The following is a 9312-nucleotide window of genomic DNA, read 5'->3' on the forward strand; positions in this document are numbered from 1 at the left end:
AAAATATTAACACACTGAGTTGCCATGACAACAAAGATGTAGTAAAGGAACACAAAGCAGCTGTGGCTGGGCTAACATTAGTACCAATACAAAACGTTTGAGGAGCAGGCTTTAAATAAAGGTGGAGCAGAAGTTAATGAGCATGATGTGAAAATCTGTGAACAAAGAGCTGTCCTCTCTGAGGTGGGCTGAGGGTTTTAGCATCCTGATGGATCTGTATTTCGACTCTTTGTCTTGGATTGGTTAGAATTGGTTTATTTAGAGCATTAAAATTGATAAATCTAAGCCCTTCAGGAATAATTAATATTTACAGTTAAAACACAGAAGTGTAAACACAACATAGGTAAAGTCATCAGCATTGATTAAGAGAAAATCTGGTTTATCCTTCAACTGTACATATTTCCTGCTCCTGATCTATAAATGTGAAACCTGAAGTTCAGACAACACATAAACAGTAATGCTGTTATGTGATTAACCGTTCCAGTTTGAGGCAGATCATCTGAACGGGAGGTGTCAGTAATATCATTTCATCACGTGCAGCTTGTCTCTGACCTTATATTTGATTTTCTTTCCAAACTTTCAGCTCATCCTGTTCAGTGTTTCATAATGACACTTCCTGAAGCAGCCGCTCTAAAAATATTCAGCATGTGAGAGGATCTGCAAAGGAACTAAATCCCCTCCATTGTCCTTGTGAGCTGTCTTGAGAATGGTGAATATGTTAGCTCTAACCGACCTGCCTTTGGGAAGGGAGGCAATTACAGACGGATTTCATGTACACCACAGCTCAGGATTACAAAAGCCTTGTACCGGGACGCTGCGACCCCACCCTCCATTGTGGCTCCTTAGGAGGCAGCCGCTGTCTCCAGCTGGGATGAGAAACGTCCAGACCTGGGAGGTAAATTTAATTTTTGAAGATCATAGGCCTTTATGATAATCACTCCCATTCCTGCAGTGGACTGTGAGAGATTTCAAGAGACGGGATTACCGGGGTTTGGTGACTCAATTTCAGAAAGAGGAACAGATTAATTTGGGGTTACAGTACAGGAACAGACAGCGCAGTAAACAATGGCTATGCTAATTTCCCTCACCTCTATCTGTGGCGACGACCCCGTCCTCACGCTGGACTGTTTCTAAAATGTACCAAGAAAAATTACCTCCACCTACAGCCCATAGATTTCAGCAGAGGCTATTCTACGGGCTGGCGTGGTTCCTCTGATATATAAGATGAGCAGTGACAGTGCATGTTAATGCTGCTGTGAAAGCTCCACTGGAACAGGTGGACTGGGGGAAATTACCTCTGTGAGCAGCATCATAATGTCCATGTTAGGGAAGAAATATAACTGTAACATAACTGACAGAGAGGAGAAACATGCTGCAGAAATACTGCTACAAGACCAGACAGAGGATGGAGGATACCGCTACAGTAGTCACGATATAACAAATGCTCATGTTCAAAAATGTTCTCATTAAAATATGACTAAAAAAACAAAACAATGAACAAAAACCAAGTATACTTGTTATTTGATTATTTGTCCTCTGGAAGGAACTCAAGTGAGAGGGGGGTGGTCCTCAGGGCACAAAGGAGCAGGAAGTCAATCACGCTGGTCTCTGTTTTTTTGAGGTCTACTTCAAATATGATCTAACTACAGATCAAACCATCTGCAGGCATTAAGAAGACACTAATGGTAAACTTTACGCCTTAAATACACCAGATACATCTGCAGTCCAGCTCTGTTCCGTTGTGTGTTGACTGCGTTTGTCAGCTTGCACCTGCTGCTTATTTAGCTTGTGGCTGCATCTGGTACTCTGCGCTGTGCTCCACTGAAAAACAGGAGGATGCAAAAATTCAACCAAGAGTGGAAAAACTCAAATGACTTGACAGAGTCAGTGAAACAAATTCAAAGTACACCGCAAAAGCCATTGCAGAGTGCTTTCTATGGTGCATGGTGTCCTGTCAGACGTACAGCTGTACATCATACAGCTGGAGAGCAATACTGCCACATCAGGACAAGCTGACACCAAACAGCCGTCTCACCGTTCTTCATACCTGAAGCATCTACAGATACAACAAAAACAATAATAATAACAATACAATTTTTTCTCTATAATGCATTTTTCATTTCTAGAAATCTCAAAGTGCTACAGGAAAAAGTTAAAACGTTTTTCTTTAAGAGCACTGGTGTAAGTTAAAAGCCTCTTTAAAGAGATATGTCTTCAAGTGCTTCTAAAAAGCATCCACGGTCTGTGGGACCCTTAGGTGAGTGGGTTAGGAGTTCCACAGATGTAGTTCAGCGGAGCAGAAGGTCTGGTCTATGAGGTTATATTTGTGCACCAGAAACTGAATTTCAATTAAAATATTGAATTGGAAAAGCAGAATGTGTATTGGAATTTAATGTTTTTAAAATGAATTTATTTTGTCAATTGCATTAATTTTTTTTTGATTGAATTTGAAAATGTATTCTACCAATGAAAACTCAGTTTCTGGTGGCACAAATATAACCTCATACCGGTCCCCATAATAGACCGGAGCTTAGTTCTGGGTGGAGGGAGAAGGTTTTGGTGGGCAGATTTTGAATTCCTTGTTTGAGTTCGCTGGCTGAGGAGCTCTTTCAGGTAAGGCGGGGCGTTTCCACAGATGCATTAGTGAGTGATGAGAGCAACCATGTAGTTAATTTAAGCAGAGATGGGAAGCCAGGGAAGTGAGCGTAGTACTGGAGTGATGTGTTCCTGTTTTCTGACTCTGAGTAGGATCCTGGCTGCAGTGTTCTGGATTAACTGGAGCTTGTGAAGATTTTTACCCGGGGTTGAGGAGGACATTGCAGTAATGTAATCTGGAGGAGATGAAGGCAATGTTCTTTAAGGGGTAGAAACAGGATTTCCACAGTTGTCCACTGTGATTTTCAAAAGTTAGGTGAGGATCCAGTCTCACACCCAGGTTGGTGACGGCAGTTGAGATGGGGACAGATTGTCCAGAGAAGGTAATGGTGGTTATGGGGGAGGTCCCATGAGGGGTGCCAGTGAGTATGGCATCTAAGTAATGTGATCAATTATTAATAATGTATGACTAATTTGGAAAAGTTAATTTTACGAATAAATCAACAATTTTTTTTTGTCAATGAGTTTAAAGGCTAACAGTGTTTTACTTAATATATTTTCTTAGGTCATTTCTCATCAATCCAGCAAAAATGCAGACATTTAATTAATACAACATAAGAAGTTCATTACCATATTGATAACCAGTACCATTCATGGTTTTGGAGAAAAGAAAATGACAAACAGGGCGGAAAACATTTTGAAAAATATATGTAAATAGGAACAAATAAATAAAAATAAAATAAAATTCTTATTGACATAAAAAGTCATGTTAGCACAATTTGCAACTTAAAACTTTAACTAATACATTACCACAACTGGTGCTCCACTCCTGTACTAGGCCATTGGTGGCTGGGCCGACATCTAATCTACAGACTGATTTTATTTAAGACAGACAGCAGAATGAGGCTACGCCAGAACTGGCCCACTGACTAAATGAATGAAGGAACCAAATAGCATGTGTGGCTCTCAAAGAAGGTGGACACAGAGAGAAACTCAACGTTCATAGAGAAAAACCTGCTCCAGACTAGGAAGGGTCCACAGACTCAGTTTCCAGAGTAGCAGACTCTGAGGTAAAGTTTCATCTCTTTGTGAAACAGGCTTGAGTTACCTCTTTCTGAAACAGAAAATCCAGAAGTTCCCTGATCTTTAAGTTTTCACTATACCTGCTTTGTGAAACGGACTCCTGGGGCCTTGTTTGTAAAGCTCTCTTACACACAAAACAGGTCTTGAAAGTGGCGCACGCCACTTCCCACGCACAGCTTGTGATTTATAGAAACAAACTGGGAAGCATGTGCGCAGCGGTACGTAAACTTTATTCTTGCAAACAAACATTTGAAGATGGAGGAACTGGTGACACAAACAGTGAAGTTAGATACACTCTGTCAGTCCAAGGGGCAACATCCGGTCAGTAAAAATGAAGTCTATGTGGAAGTGCTATAAGTCGCTGTTTGTTGAAATTCTGCTTGAGGCTGGCTGCTGAAAGACCGGAAGTCATGTGCACACACAGCCATAAAAACAGACTTTTACAACATTGAAAAGAATATTTACAGCCTGGGTCAAAACACTGCTTGGGTCTAAAACACTGATTTCACTATCTGCACACACTGTACGGTGAGTGAATTTTTTTCTATCTCTGTGGTTTAGAAGTTATAGAGGGTATGGGTTTACGTCACTTCTCCTCTGGGACACGCCCACTTCAGCCGGACTGAGTGGCAAAACAAACCTCATTTAGCTTTGCGGAGAGCAGCAGTAAACATGGCGAGACTGGGAAGAATGTGGAATATGTCATAAAATTGAAGATCATTGGACTCTACATTGATTTGTTAAAGCTAGCAAAGAACCAGGGGTCCACGGACATCGGCGTGTGGAAAGAAATCATATCCTGACATTTATTTGTACCTGATTTCAGCGCCAGGAAAACACACAATGTAAAGCCTGAAAGCTACCACAGCCTCCATGATTCAATTTACAGTATTAGGTGTATTTACCCAGGTATTTACATGTATTATCTATTTGTAATTTTGTTATTTGACATAGACTGTAATATTAATAGATGTTTAGTCTCTGCGACTGTATTTAAGTAAAGTTAATATCAAACACTTGTACAACACAGCTACAACTGTGTGTGCTGAAGTTTCCCCTTATTTAATAAACTGGGTTAACTTCAGTTTAAGCTAGTTTAGAAATCATGTCGAGCACAAGGTTCATAATAACACAAAGACAAAAATGTTTCAATATGAAAAATATAGCTGAATGAAAAATGCCAACATTTAGAGATCTGGTAATTAAAGGAGTTACTGAAACCCAAAATACAGCATAAATTAACAACTGACATGAAAATGGAACTGCAAATCCAGCTTTTGTTGCCTGGACTGTTTCTGATAATTGCAGCAGTCCATCAGTTTTTCTTCTCTTTGTCTTTTAATAGCCAGTCAAAAGATAGCTCTGATTGCTTTTCAGACATGTTCGTTCAATCAATCGCGCAACAGCTCTTCCCCATTTTTGGATTTTGTTTTAGAGTTTAGAGGATATTCAAACCAACGCTGCCACTCATCTCCCTCTTTCTGCCACTCAGTGGGCATAACCCCGGTGACTTCTGCTTGCTGTGACATCACGTGCATACCCTCTATTAGGATTGTTTGATTCTCCAATCAGAGGCACACGCTCAGGTCACATGACCACCGAGTGCCCTGTAGCTGCTCAGAGAAAAAATCACAGCCAGCGTCATAGCAAGTAAGGCTGCGTCCACAGCAGTGGCGGCTACTGGTCAGTCAAGGAGGGGAAGCTCATTTTTTTCCAGCCTACATCATAATTTTATTTTTTTATTTGAATGTAAATTCTACCCTCCGTGTCAGCTTGTGCTAACAGCTGGAGCTGCAATGTGAGACTAGGACAGGCTGTAAGTGTGAGTGACAGGGGGAGAAGCTCCACAGCTGTTGCTGTAGCTGCTTATTTGTTGAAAAGAGAGAGAATCTTTAAACACAACGCTCGTCGTTTGTAAGAAAGGTAAACTCGCTGGGGATCAATAAAGCCTCCGGATCAGTCCAGAACAACTGACTGTACACCCGAGAAGATGCTCCGGTGGAGGGTTATACTTCAAGATTGCTGACTGGCTCATTTCACTGTCAATCAAAAAGGGATTTGGTCTCAGACAGATCATCCAACCATCATGGAGAAGTCCAGCATCCAGGCCAGCCCACTGCTTCATAGACCCCCAGAGACGCTCAGCGTCCGAGGGCGGGACAAAGCCCAGCGTTTATCAAATGATCGTCCAGTTTCCACAATGGAACAACCCAATCTACGCTTCCCAGCTGAAGTCAGAAGACGCTCAGTGTCCGACTGTGTTAAAGCACTAAGACACTGCAGAGATGAATGAGAAGGAGGTGGAGACAGTTACCTGTGATAGGAGCTGATTCTGAACAAAAGATGAAGAAATTCTAGCGCATATTTTGTCAATGAAATGTTCACACAGCAGAACATATCACCACTTTTTTGGGGACATTTTGGGGGAAGCTGAGCTTCCCTTGCAGTTTTAGAGCAATCGCCACTGGTCCACAGACTGGCTTCATTTCACGGGTTCAGGAACAGACGGATGACGTCCGGAAGGCTACGTCCATGGTCTATACAGTCTATGTGTCAGTCTCACAATTGATCTGACTACACATCACACTTTACTGACAGATCCACCTCATCATCATCGTCTTACTCATACAAATCAACACTTTTATTTTGACTGTAATCACACATGGAGTGGGCTGTTTCCAGTAAGTCTCTTTCACTGTGACACTATTTATAAACATAAAAAAATACATGAAGCAGTAAGTCTGCCCCACATGTTCTTCAGCGCCATCACATCTTCATTATCCTGGACAGAGCTCACAGGACTGGACCCTCATGTCATCACTGATGTGGAGTTAAAAATGAGACTACCACAGAAACCACAGAGCCTACAGTTTACACTCAGATCTTTAACCAAGTGCTTTAATCATCAAGTGTTTTTTTAGTTAAAGATGCCACAGAGCAAACAGAGGCACAGTGGTGAAAACCCTTCATGAAGCTGGGAAGGGGGTCTGAAAGGGGGTTTTCAAGGGCGCAGTTACACCAGCCATTTGAACCATACAGTACTCAAGCACGATTGCTCTGTCACTCAATCTCACCTGCACCGGCCATCTCGTCACCTGCACACCTGTGGCTCATCATGCTCATCAGCATTTAAGCTCTGCTGAGACAGGAGTCTGAAGCCAGAGTATTCCCACTGCTACAGTGAGACATTAGCTAATGCTCGGGCACATGAGCATTTGCAAGTTCAAGCTTTCGTGTGACTTATCCTGCCACTAACTTCTGGTGTCCTGTCCTTTCCAGTGCCTCCTCAAGCCTCCTGCACCTCTGCTCAGCCTCATTCCCACTCTCACCACCAGCTCACACTGCCTGCTCTCAACACCAGCTCACACTGCCTGCTCTCAACACCAGCTCACACTGCCTGCTCTCAACACCAGCTCACACTGACTGCTCTCAACACCAGCTCTTACTGCCTGCTCTCACCCCCAGCTCACACTGCCTGCTCTCACCCCCAGATCCCACTGCCTGCTCTCACCCCCAGATCCCACTGCCTGCTCTCACATCCAGCTCACACTGCCTGCTCTCACCCCCAGATCCCACTGCCTGCTCTCACCTCCAGATCCCACTGCCTGCTGTCACCTCCAGATCCCACTGCCTGCTCTCACCCCCAAATCCCACTGCCTGCTGTCACCTCCAGATCCCACTGCCTGCTCTCACCCCCAAATCCCACTGCCTGCTGTCACCTCCACATCCCACTGCTTGCTCTCACCTCCAGATCCCACTGCTTGCTCTCACCTCCAGATCCCACTGCTTGCTCTCACCTCCAGATCCCACTGCCTGCTCTCAACCCTAGATCTCACTTGCTCTCAACACCAGCTTGCACTGCGTGCTCTTAAACACCAGCTCTCACCGCGTGCTCTCAACCCTAGATCTCACTTGCCCTCAACACCAGCTGCCACTAGATTCAGGATCTGCACTTTCCACCATCACTTGTTTCATTAAAAACCCTTTAACTGCTTCCCAGCAGACCTCAACAGGTTGTGGAGAGGAGCAGTTACAGTGATAAGTCATGAATCATAACTCATGCCCGCGTGCGTGTGTTCGTTCATAAAGTGAACTGTGCTGAGGCCCACCTCTCTGAAGCACCCCGAAGCAGAGAAGTGAGTTGTGCTCCAGGACGGCACACTTGCGGTAACACTGGCCAAATGAACTGGGCTTTAGGGTTGAAGTGTGCTTAAGCATGGTACGGTTTGCCCGCATCTTTAGCGATTTTCTTTGCTTCAGCATATTCTGGGCATTGCTTGAGGATCGTAGACAGGTAATCGTGGCCCACGTAGAAGCTGGCCCTGTTGTGGAATACCGCTTTCTTCTGCCAAGCTCTAAAGAACACTTCTTTTTTTCTGTGGCTCACTGGCTTGGCAATGATGTATCAGGACTTTGCCTGGGGGTTGGTGGATCCATGCTCCTTTCAGTCATTAGTTCTGAATCTTGTGGGGAATCTCTCAGGTTTTCCAGGAAGTTTGTTATATTATAACCCTTTGCTTATTCAGGTGGACCAGAGATTAGGATATTCTCTCTTGGTAAAGCAGTTTAGTCTCCATGTTAGCCTGTCATTCTGTTAGCCTGTCGTTCTGTTAGCCGTCAGCTGTGTTAGCCTTCAGCTGGGTTAGCCTTCAGCTGTGTTAGCTTTTTATCCTAGTGGCTGCAGGGTGTAACACTGATTCAGCTTCTTCAGTTTGCTCCTGTAGTTTGTTTTGGTTTTAGAAAGTTCTGGTGTGATCCGTGTAATCTTGCCCTGTTTGAAGCCTTTGGGTACTTTTAGGATGCTTCATAGACCAGCGTATGAAAGGAAAATGGTGTTTTAAATTTATCTCCAAGTGACAATTTTACTGATTTCCCGACCTGCAATATCTGTTAAAAGGAGCGGGTACTCTGTAACGCTCGTGCACTTAGTTAATTTCCCTAACTTCTGCCTTTTCATATAAAGAGAGCACTCTGCAGATATTATTTGTCACTTAAAGCAAAAGTCCTAATTCTGTGACTCCTAAATATTTCAATAACCTTTTCACCATTCCCAGCGTGTTTGCTGATCGGAGAAGAAGATGACCAGGACGCATCCAAGTTCTCAGTTAACTCAGATTTAATGATTACAGCAAGTCAAAAATGTGCGACAGAGCTCTGGGTTCTTCTTTACCTCTCCCTAACAGCCCTGATACAAGTCTCAGACTCTTCTTTAAGGGACAGAACCCGGATTCCTGGCCCTATATAGTTGAAGATCCGCCTACTCTGGACATTCAGTTACTGATAAGAAATGTTGCCATCTTTGGGGTGAGCCAGTGATGTCTCCTCTCATTTGCCAACATCGTGCGGTGTTTTCCTAATAAAGAAAGGTGAAATGCACACTTACACACATCACACTTTCATGCTGCCTTATTAAAATTGTTTTTTCCTCCCAAGGAACTTTCTGATCTGTAGCCTCTCAGGAGCTCTCAACCTTCTGCAAGTACACACATTATCACATGCCGCAATGAGCACTAATTAATATAAGAATGATTACAGCATTAATATAAGACATGTGGGAGTAACACTTTATTCAACGTCACATCTTCCTTCACGTCTTACCGTCTCATACTCACAGGTTGTATGTGAGAGAGCTTC

Source organism: Halichoeres trimaculatus, unplaced genomic scaffold (assembly GCF_033239565.1).
Source record: "Halichoeres trimaculatus isolate MK-OKI-2021-1 unplaced genomic scaffold, fHalTri1.1 fHalTri1_scaffold_11, whole genome shotgun sequence".
Classification (NCBI taxonomy): domain Eukaryota; kingdom Metazoa; phylum Chordata; class Actinopteri; order Labriformes; family Labridae; genus Halichoeres; species Halichoeres trimaculatus.